Source organism: Ursus maritimus, assembly GCF_017311325.1.
Source record: "Ursus maritimus isolate PB19 chromosome X unlocalized genomic scaffold, ASM1731132v1 scaffold_X1, whole genome shotgun sequence".
Classification (NCBI taxonomy): domain Eukaryota; kingdom Metazoa; phylum Chordata; class Mammalia; order Carnivora; family Ursidae; genus Ursus; species Ursus maritimus.
Window position 1 is genome coordinate 114,855,954 of NW_024423319.1, and position 11,349 is coordinate 114,867,302.

Here is an 11,349-nt window from a genome sequence, read left to right on the forward strand (position 1 = left end):
AGTGCAACAAGCAATCCACAGGATCACTAAGGAAAGGCTACCTGTAAACTGTATATCATAATCATAGGGAGTGATGCCCTTTATCTCCGCAACCACTAATACCAACCAGCTATTAACAAGAGCTCCTGCAGAATTACTGTATCTTGATTTAAAGTAAGCCTTGCGAAAAAAATAAATAATAATAATAACAATAATAATGTTTTAAAGGGGCACCTGGGTGGCTCAGTCAGTTAAGCGTCTGCCTTCAGCTCAGGTCATGATCCCGGGGTCCCAGGATCAAGCCCTGAGTTGTAGGCTCCCTGCTCAGCTGGGGAGCCTGCTTCTCCCTCTCCCTCTGCCCCTCCCCCTGACTCATGTTCTCTCTCGCTCGCTCTGCTCTCTCTCTCTCAAATTAAAAAAAAAAAAAATCTTAAAGTAAGCCTTGGAAAATCCTAGAGTTTTCCAAAAATGGGTTCGAAGAAAGTCCTGGAAGTGATTCTTAGGCTGTTCCAAAATGTAAGCAAGGCATACAAACGTCTGAGTATAGCTTATCATCAGCACCTGAAGAAAGAATAAGGAGTTACTTTTTCTGAAATAACTATTACTTGGACAGTATACAAGTGACACTTGAGAATATTCATATATTCAGGTCTCTCCCACCACTCCTCTCTTTGCCTAATTGATTTGACAGTGCAAGAGTAGGATGGGTCAAAAGATTTTTCCCTAAAGGGCAAGTTTGGGGGATTTTTGTTGTCCGATGTGTGGGGTTGGCAAGCTGACGAAAGTTAGATAGGTGGTCTCTATCTCTTTTGCTCCATGAACTTGTTTACTGACGAAAAACATTTAAAAACTGACCTCATTTGACTGACTTCATCTAAGATTTTTGTCTTTATATTCTGTAAACATCCATTGCATCACTCATGGAGGAAAAAGAGGGCAAGGTTGCTAAGCATTAATGTTTTCTTTCGTTAAAGGACACCTACTTATTACTGTGAGCACTGGGAGTTAATACCCCATTTCCAGCCGGAGTCTGAAAGAAATCATCTCTGGTATCTCTGATGAAAAACTACAAATAAGTGGGCCCCAGACTCAGGTATCATAAATACTGATCTAGTTAAATTGATTATACTTTTCACATACAAGAAAAAACATAGAACTCAATGGTAGACAATTTGACCATTTACATATCTAAATAATCAGAAATTTGGTATTTTCCCTAAATCATTGACCAAAATAAGAGATTTGCTCTCAATATTACATAGATGTACTTACATATCTGTACTAAGAAGGGAGAAAAGCTTACAAAGTAATTCAAAATCCATTATATTTGGCTTTAAAGTCAGAGTGAGGGGCGCCTGGGTGGCACAGCGGTTAAGCGTCTGCCTTCGGCTCAGGGCGTGATCCCGGCGTTATGGGATCGAGCCCCACACCAGGCTCCTCTGCTATGAGCCTGCTTCTTCCTCTCCCACTCCCCCTGCTTGTGTTCCCTCTCTCGCTGGCTGTCTCTATCTCTGTCAAATAAAATAAAATAAAATCTTTAAAAATAAATAAATAAAATAAAGTCAGAGTGAAACTATGTAACAACATATAGTAAGTGATAAAGAATGCATATGAAGGCAAAAAATTCCAATTCAGGGGAGGAAACATTCCCTTGTGGTTTTTTTAAAGATTTTATTTGTTTATTAGAGAGAGACAGAATGCGATCTGGGGGGAGGCACAGAGGAAGAGGGAGAAGCAGACTTCCTGCTGAGCAGGGAGCCCGATGCGGGACTTGATCCCAGGACCCCAGAATCATGACCTGAGCCAAAGGCAGATGCTTAACTGAGGGAGCCACCCAGGCGCTCTGGAAACATTTCTTATATAACTTTTCAATAAATATTGAAATATTTATCTAATATTTATTTATTTATATATAGTATTTATATATTCATTTATTTATATTATATATTCATTTATATATTCGTATATTTCTATAATATATGCATTTTCGGTATTTCAAACGTCACACCCTTCCAGTTTGGCTAGAAACTAAATTCAGCGTGTTTCCTACACTGATACTAACTTCCTACTAACTAATACTAATCCTGATCCTTAAGTCAGATAAAATTTCAATATGAGAAAATACCAGAAATCTGATTTCTTCACTCCTTAGCTTAAAAAGGAGTAGTAAATTAAACAATGAACAGTAGCATCATCCTTAATCTATGTATCGTCGGTAAGGAAATTTCAGGATTTGCGATCTTCAGGTTGATACAAGCAAATGGAAAGTCTGACTTGCAACCATGATGGAACGTACATTCTTTCATGCGCCCCATGAGCTCTGTACAGTGTCTGATGTTGAATGGCTACCTGGGAATCCAAAGCCACCAACGTGCTTCCTCCATCAGCCTACCCACTGTCGGAAGAGAGGGGGCATGGGAGTCAGGAGCCAATTCAACTGGCACCTCCCAAGTTTGCAGGTAACCACCACACCGGCCCAAACCCTTCCAGTGCCTGCAGTTTAGACACCCATCTACCCTCTTCCCTTGGGTGGTTTTAAGATTTTTTGGGAAATGAAAGTCATTTCATGTTAATACTTATTTATTCAACAAACATATAGTGAGTGCCCACACTGTGCCAGGTACTGAGAATATAGTGGTAGAGAAGATGCAGGAGGAATTCAAGGGGTGTCCCCAAGCACTCTCCCTGAATTTTTGCTCCCATCTATCGGCTGTGTCTATATCATATGACCTTACCTTGGTGAATAAAATTCTCAGGACAGCTCAGAAGAGTGAGGGAGACATTCAGTAAGAACAAGGCACACATGCAGTTACGAATTGGAGTAAGGGCCTTGAAGGAACAAACAAGGCGCAGTCAGTGGGAGTACAGGGCGATGGTACGAGAGAAGGCATAAATCAGGGGGTTTATGCTGAGCCCTAAAGATGAGCAAGCAGCAGTGAGAAGGGCTGTGGAAGGGGGACCAGTGGAGAGAACAGCAGTTCATGAAGAACCTAGCACGTAGTAGCACTCAAGAAAATTCTAAATAAAGATGCAAACTATTAGAAAATCCTCATAATTGATGGGAAAACCAAAATTATAATTGTTTCTTCAGCCATAGCTAGCTCTACTTCAGTCTCTTAAAAATATTAAGTGCATTTTGAACAGTGATGCTCTTTCTCTGCCACACTCTAAACATAGCTTAACTCAAGTAATTACAGATGGCAGAACGGAACAGGCATTACAGTTCAGGAATGAAGTGGGGAATCTGATCCCTTTGCTGATTTCCTGATGAATGTGACTCATAACTGAACTTCACCTTTAGAGGCAGTAGAAAGAAAATTCCAGGCACACCATGGTAACATTATATAAAAAGTAGACTGGTATGTGTGTGTGTCTCTGTGTCTGTGTGTGTTTGTGAGTGTTTCTGCATAAGAGTGTTTATTTAAAAAAGAATGGAGGGGCGCCTGGGTGGCTCAGTCATTAAGCGTCTCCCTTCGGCTCAGGTCATGATCCCAGCGTTCTGGGATCGAGCCCCGCATGGGGCTCCCTGCTCAGTGGGAAGCCTGCTTCTCCCTCTCACACTTGCCTTGCTTGTGTTCCCTCTCTCGCTGTCTCTCTCTGTCAAATAAATACATAAAAATCTTAATAAATAAATAAATAACAAAAAATAAATAAAAAAGAATGGAAAGCAGCAAGGAAAATCAAAACAGTTTAGTTGTGAAGACAGCAGGATTCTGGGTAATTTTTTTTTAATTTTTTTTATTATACTATGTTAGTCACCATACAGTACATCCCCGGTTTCCGATGCAAAGTTCGATGATTCATTAGTTGCGTGTAACACCCAGTGCACCATGCAATACGTGCCCTCCTTACTACCCATCACCAGCCTATCCCATTCCCCCACCCCCCTCCCCTCTGAGGCCCTCAGTTTATTTAAACTTTGAATTCCATGTTATAGTATTTTTTTTTTTAGCAATAAGTAGAAATTTTTTAACAAAGGAATTTTAAGCAACCTTTAGAAATACTTTAAATGGCATCCAAATGTAATCTTTGCCTTAGGCTACAATAGTTAGACAGAAGCCCTCCCAAATCCACAGACACATCCAAAACTCCCTCTTGCTCTTAGAACCCAGGACAGTAATGGTAAGGTGTTCCTCCTCCCAGCTCCCCATTGCCATATGTCTGAGCTCCCAGTGCTCATTAGCAGCTCTCTTGACCTTTTTGGTTTAAAACCTAAGACCACTACGGACTCACATAACCAACTTCCCATTCTCTCATCTCCTCCCCTCACGGCCATTACAGGAGCATAATAACGCAAGCGTGTGCAGGCTCCCGCCACAGCTTAGCCAGGCTCAGCCTAAACCCAATCCCTGATTGGATTAAAGTGATCATCTCTCACCCTACCTTCCTAATCGAGGACAGTGGGAACCCTCAGTGGTGGAAGATATCTTCCAGAGCATTTAGGTTGCACTTACACACAATGCCTGGCATCAACAAAAAATATTAGACATTCAAAGAGGCAGCCAAAAGTGACTAATAATCAAGAGAAAAGAAAACAATATAATTTAATGTCATGACAACTTGGGGATTTGTATCTCAGGATGCAAGGGTAGTTTAACGTTAACAGTTTAGGGGCACCGGAGTGGCTCAGTTGGTTAAGCGTCTGACTCTTTTTTTTTTTTTTAAAGATTTTATTTATTTATTCGACAGAGATAGAGACAGCCAGTGAGAGAGGGAACACAAGCAGGGGGAGTGGGAGAGGAAGAAGCAGGCTCATAGCGGAGGAGCCTGATGTGGGGCTCGATCCCACAACGCCGGGATCACGCCCTGAGCCGAAGGCAGACGCTTAACCGCTGTGCCACCCAGGCGCCCCTAAGCGTCTGACTCTTGATCATGATCTCACGGATGTGAGAGTTGAGCCCTGCTTCAGTTCTGTACGGGGTATGGAGCCTGCTTAAAATTCTCTCTCTCCTCTTCCTCTGCCCCGCCCCACCGCACCCCACCCCTGTTCGTGCATGGGCGTGCACTTTCTCTCAAAACATAAAGACTAATAGTTTGAAGGGAAAACATACAATCAACTCCACAGATGAAGAAAAGAATGCATTCAAAAAAATTCAACACCCATTCCTGATGAATCATCTCAGCAAACCACAACTAGAAGGGAAACTCTCTAACCTCACAAAGAATACCTACCAAAAACCCATACTAAATATCATTCTTAATAGTTAATATCTGTAAGTATGGCCCCCCTTTCTTTCAGAGATCGGGAGGAGCAGAGGGAGAGAGAGAGAATCCCAAGTGGGCTCCACGCCAGCATGGAGCCTGTTGTGGGGCTCAGTCTCACCACCCTAAGATCATGACCTGAGCCAAAATCAAGACTCACATGCTTAACCGACTGCATCACCCAGGTGCCCTAAAAGTATGCCCTTTAAAACAGGAAAAAGAGAAGTGTGTCTGCTGCAAGCATTCTACTTATTGCACTGGAAGTCACAGCACCCAGAAATAAGAGAAAGAACAAGCACGAGGATGGCAAAGGGAGCGACGAAACTGTATCAAACAAAGATAGTACGCTTGGAAATTCAAAAGGACTCTATAGAAAACTTATCATTCAAAGAGTTCAACAAGGCAGCTTACTGTAGACTGGATGTTTGTGTCCCCTCAAAACCCAGGGGTTGAAATCCTAACCCCCAATGTAATGGTATCAGGAGGTGGGACCTTTGGGAGGTGAGTAGGTCATGAGGGTGGAGCCTTCACCGTGAGATCAGTGCCCTTATAAAAAACACCTCAGAGCTCCCTCATCCGTTCCACCATCTAGGACACTGTGACAATAGGGCCATCGATGAACCTGAAAGTGGGCTCTCAACAGACACAGAATCTGCTGGCAGATCTTGGTCTTCCAGCCTCCAGAACTGTGAGAAATAAATTTCTGTGGCTTATAAGCTACCCAGTCAACGGTATTTCGTAATAGCAGCCCAAAACAGACCAAGATAGTGGCTAGATAAAAAGTGTTCAGCGAAAATAGATTCCATTTATATAACCGACACACACAGGAAATGTAAATTTAGAAAGATACCAATTTCAATAGCAAAATTATAAAACATTTAGAAATAAATGTAACAGAAAATGTGAAGAACTTAGTGGAGAAAAGTAGGTGTGGTACCTAAAAGGACTAGAAATATGCTAATATAGTACCACTAGCTATAGGGGTTACTTACATTGAAATATAAATCAGTTAAAATTAAATAGCATTCAATATTCAGTTCCTTAATCATATACCTCATTTCCAGGACTCAGCAGCCACACGTGGTGAGTGGCCACCCCACTAGACAGTGTAGACATAGAATATTTCCACCAGCACAGACAATTCTATTGAACTGGACTAGAATATGTCTGTTCGCCTCTTAAATTTTCAGTTATAGTATAGTCATTTATACTGCACTGCTTATGTTATATCCCCATGAAGGGAAGCCTGACTTAGTAAGAAATACACATTAGGAGTTGTCAAGTTTTATCATCTTCTGAGACTTTTAGGGGGTTGGGGAGAAGGGGTTTTGCTTAGCACCTGAAGGTCCTTCTGTTAGGGAGCCAACTATTTTGTGAGTCTTTTCATTATAACAGCTCTAAAGGCCAGATACTTAGATACTCACTCTTCTAGAACCCTGGCAATAAGGATACAGGGCATGAGACCCAAGACTGGCCAATCAGATACTCTCTTTGAAGATCTGAATCTTAGGCAAGGAACGCAGAGATGCTAGAACGGTTCACAGTTCGCTCTGGCATGTGCAGTGGTGGCCTCTGGTATCCAGTGACCACAGATGGTGCCCGTGATGATGCCAGGGGCAGTACCTGGCGCCTAGCAGTGACAGCATCTTGATCAGGCCGTTCATGTTGTGGATTCTCACTGTTCCTGTCCACTGTCCAAACTCAGTACTCCAGCCTTGCCTCTAAGAACTACTCAACACCTCCCCAAGCAATTCCTTTTCTAAGTTAGAAGGAGTTGATGGCTTTATTTGAAACTACAGGTGATACTTAAACAACGTGGGGGTTACAGGCCCTGACTCCCATACAATCGAAAATCCACGTATAACTTTTGACTCCCCCAAAATTTAACTATTAATAGCCTGTTGACCAGAGACCTTACCAATAACATAAACAGCTGATTAACACATATTTTGTATGTTATATGTATTATATATGTATTCTTACAATAAAGCTAGAGAAAAGAAAATGTTAAGAAAATCATAAGAAAGAGAATATATTTATAGTATTGTTCTGTATTTATATATATATTTAAAAAATCCACGTATAAATGGACCTGAGCAGTTCAAACCTGTGTTGTTCAAGGGTCAACTGTATCAACTCTGAATGGTACACAGTTAGAATATACCTTATAGATCACCTAGTGCAAACTTACTGTGATTCATAACTTCAGATAACTGCAGCTACACCTCTCTTAACATTTTTGTCCAGTCTAGGCTTAGCCACGCTGTGGTTAAAAAAGAAAGAAAAGAAAGGAAAGGAAAGGAAAGGAAAGGAAAGGAAAGGAAAGGAAAGGAAAGGAAAGGAAAGGAAAAGAGAAAAGGAAGGAAGGAAGAAAAGAAAGAAAACAGAAAGAAAGAAAGAAAAAAGGAAAGAAAGATGACCCCCCCAACCCCCACCAAATCTCAGTGGCTTATAAAAACAAAGATTCGTTTCTCACTTCAATGCCTATTACAGGTCAGCTGTGGCTCCATTCCATGTCATGTTCCCTCTGGACCCAAGCTGATGAACCCGAGCTGATGCAGAAGCCTGTCTGATATACTACAGGTCTCATTGGTTGGTTGGCTCTTAAAGCTTCTGTCCGGAAGTGATACGCATCATTTCCACCCATATGTCCTTGGCCAAAGCAAGTTACACATTAGGATGTACAATCCTTCCGAAGGGAGGGGTAGTGCAAGTCACATGGCAAATCTGATCTAAGTGGTATGGTATTCTAGAATTGTCTCACTGGGAAGGTCATCAAATACTTGAGCAATAATACAATCTAACACAGCCCTTATGACTCAGGGCTTTCTTTTATTAATTTGGTAAGTTTCAAATGCCATAACATGAATGAAATAAATTTATTTTGAATAAATTATTTTTTTGGCGAGTGGGTTTGAAACATTAACAATCATGACATTTGGTCCAGTTTTATTAAAGTTAGATGCAGTGCTCCAAAGTGTGGGTGGTAGGTGTAGAACAGAAACCCATACGAACTCCCTGAAATTCCACTCTACGTAAAAAGCTATTTTACAAAATTGCATTAAGCATCTACCATGCCCAGAGTTAATCTTGGGGTTTTGAGGGATACAAACATAACTAAGATGTGCACAGAGAATTTCATGGACCATGAAAGGGAGAAAACATGTCCACAAATAACACGAAGCAGTGATAAAATAGAGGAGAGACAGAATGGAGAAAATTCACAGGATGAGCTAAGTATGAAATCTCTCAGCCTAGAGATATAATGGAATTGTGTGAGGAACTGACTACTTTAAAACAAACCATATAATTCTTTATTTTCAGGCCATATAATTCAAAGGCACAATAATTTTATACCACATGGTATGTGTGTTTGGAAGAAGACATACAGGGGAGAAAAAACTGATCCAACATGTTGCTAAGAATTCCTGACTTTGGGGGCGCCTGGGTGGCACAGCGGTTGAGCGTCTGCCTTCAGCTCAGGGCGTGATCCCGGTGTTGTGGGATCGAGCCCCACATCAGGCTCCTCCGCTGGGAGCCTGCTTCTTCCTCTCCCACTCCCCCTGCTTGTGTTCCCTCTCTCGCTGGCTGTCTCTCTCTCTGTCAAATAAATAAATAAAATCTTTAAAAAAAAAAAAAAAAGAATTCCTGACTTTGGTCCTTACTAAACAATGGCTACAAGCCTTTACTAAAGACAGTGGTTTATAGTGATGAAATCTGATTGAACTCTACTTTGCCAACTAAAATAAGTAAGTAGGGGAAAACATCCATATTTCCCTTTTCTTAAAGAAAAAAATCTTGTGACCTTTATCTTGTAGATGAGTGGGGGTTTTTTTGTCTTTCAAAATGTCAAGTTTTAACATGTGATTACCAAAAATTATTGACATAAAAATTTGAAGAAGTGCAATTATGACAGATGTAAATGTTAAATTATTTATGTAAATTCAATTAAAGCTGCACTTTGAATAAAGGCCAGTACAGTCCCTTTGGTTAGTAAAATATGGTTTACTTCTCGAGTTAAAAAAAAAAAACAAAAAAACCCATGTGAAAGAAGCCAGACACAAAAGGCCACATATTACATGATTCCACTGATATGAAATGCCCAGGGTAGGCAAATTCCTAGAGATGGAAAGTAGGTTAGTGGTTCCAAGGGGCTCGAGGGAGGGAAGAATGGGAAGTGACTGCTAACGAGTTTAAGGTGTTTTTGGGGGGCGGTGATGGAAATGTTCTGGAATTAGATAATGGTAATGGTTGTACAACCTTGTGAATATACTAAAAACCACTAAAAAAACACTCATAAATTGCAAATAATGTTTATATATGTGATTTGGGGATGATTACTTTCAAAGAGGCACTTTTAGAATTACTGACACACAGCCAAGCACAATCTGTAATACACAGAAAAACTCAACATCAGCAAGATCCCCAAACAACTCTTTCAACTATGTTCCTCACCGAAGATTTGTAGGGCCTTCTGGAAGTAAAACAATGAACAGATAGAATTTATTTATTGTATTTATTAATTTTATTTATTTATTTGAGAGGGAGAGAAAGGTGGGGGGAGGGGCAGAGGAGAGAGAGAATCTTTTTTTCCTCAAAGATTTAATTAATTTATTTAGACAGAGCACAAGTGGAGGAGGGAGAGAGAGACTCTCAAGTAGACTCCCTGCTGAGCACGGAGCCAGACAAAGGCTCGATCTCCCAACCATGAGATCATGACCTGACCAAAGTCAAGAGTCTGACACTTAACTGACTGAGCCACGCAGGTACCCCCAGAATTTTATTTTTGATCTCCTTTTCCTTATTTATTTCTGGTGACAATGCTATTGATCACTAAAATAGAAAACAACGTACAAAAAAGGGAAAGGTTGGGGTGCCCGGGTGGCTCAGTCAATTAAGTGTCCAACTCTTTATTTTGGCTCAGGTCAGGATCTTGGGGTTATGGGATTGAGCCCCGCGTCAGGCTCCGTGCCGGGTGTTGAGCCCACTTGGGATTCTCTCTCTCCCTCTGCCCCTCCCCCTGTAAAAAAAAAGAAAGAAAAGGAAAGTTTATGGGGCGCCTGGGTGGCTCAGTCGTTAAGCATCTGCCTTCGGCCCAGGGCATGACCCCAGGGTCCTGAGATCGAGCCCCGCATCAGGCTCTCTGCTCCGCTGGGGGACTGCTTCTTCCTCTCCCGCTCCCCCTGCTGTGTTCCCTCTCTCCCTGGCTGTCTCTCCCTCTGTCAAAATAAATAAATAAAATCTAAAAAAAAAAAAAAAGAAAGAAAGAAATAAGAAAAAGAAAAGGAAAGTTTATAAGACAACCAGACAATTAGCTATACACTAGATATGGTGGCAGAAAACATAATGTGGTCAGATTCTGGATATTTTTAACAGCTTTTCTGAGGCATAATTTACATACAATAAAATTCACTCATTTTAAGTACACAATTCAATGATGTTTAGAGAGTTTGTGCAGTTTTCCAGAGTTGTGCAGCCATCACCACAATCCAATTGTAGAACGTTTCCATCACCCCGATAGGATCCCTTGTGCCCATCAGCACCAACTTCCCAGTCCCACCCTCAACCCCAGGCAACTACTCATCTACCTCTGTCCTTCTGGATTCGCCTATTCTGGACATTTCATATAAATGGAGTCACAAAGTGTGTGGTGTTTTGTGACTGGCTTCTTTCACTTAGTCAATGTTTCCAAAATTCATCCATGTTACAGCATGATATCAGTACTTCATTCCCTTTTTTACTGAGTAGTCTTTTTTTTTTTAAATGGGATAGACCATAGTTTGTATCCATTCACCAGCTGATGAACATCTGGATTGTTCCATTTTTTGGCTATTAGGAATGATGCTGCTGTGAACATTCGTATACAAGTCTTTGTGTGGGCTTTTCTTTCTCCCGGGTGTGTATCAAACTGCCAGGTTGTATAGTAAAATTGTGTTTAATTTTTAAAGAAACTGCCAGACTGTTTTCCAAAGTGGCTGCACCATTTTACATTCCTACCATCAAAGCACAAGGGTTCCAATTTCTATACATCCTCGCCAACACTTCTTTTCCTTTTTTTTTATTATAGCCATCCTAGTGAGCATGAAGGGGTATCTCATGGTGGTCTGGATTCACATTTTCCCAATGACTAATGATGTTGAGCATCTCTCTCTCTCTCTCTCTTTTTTT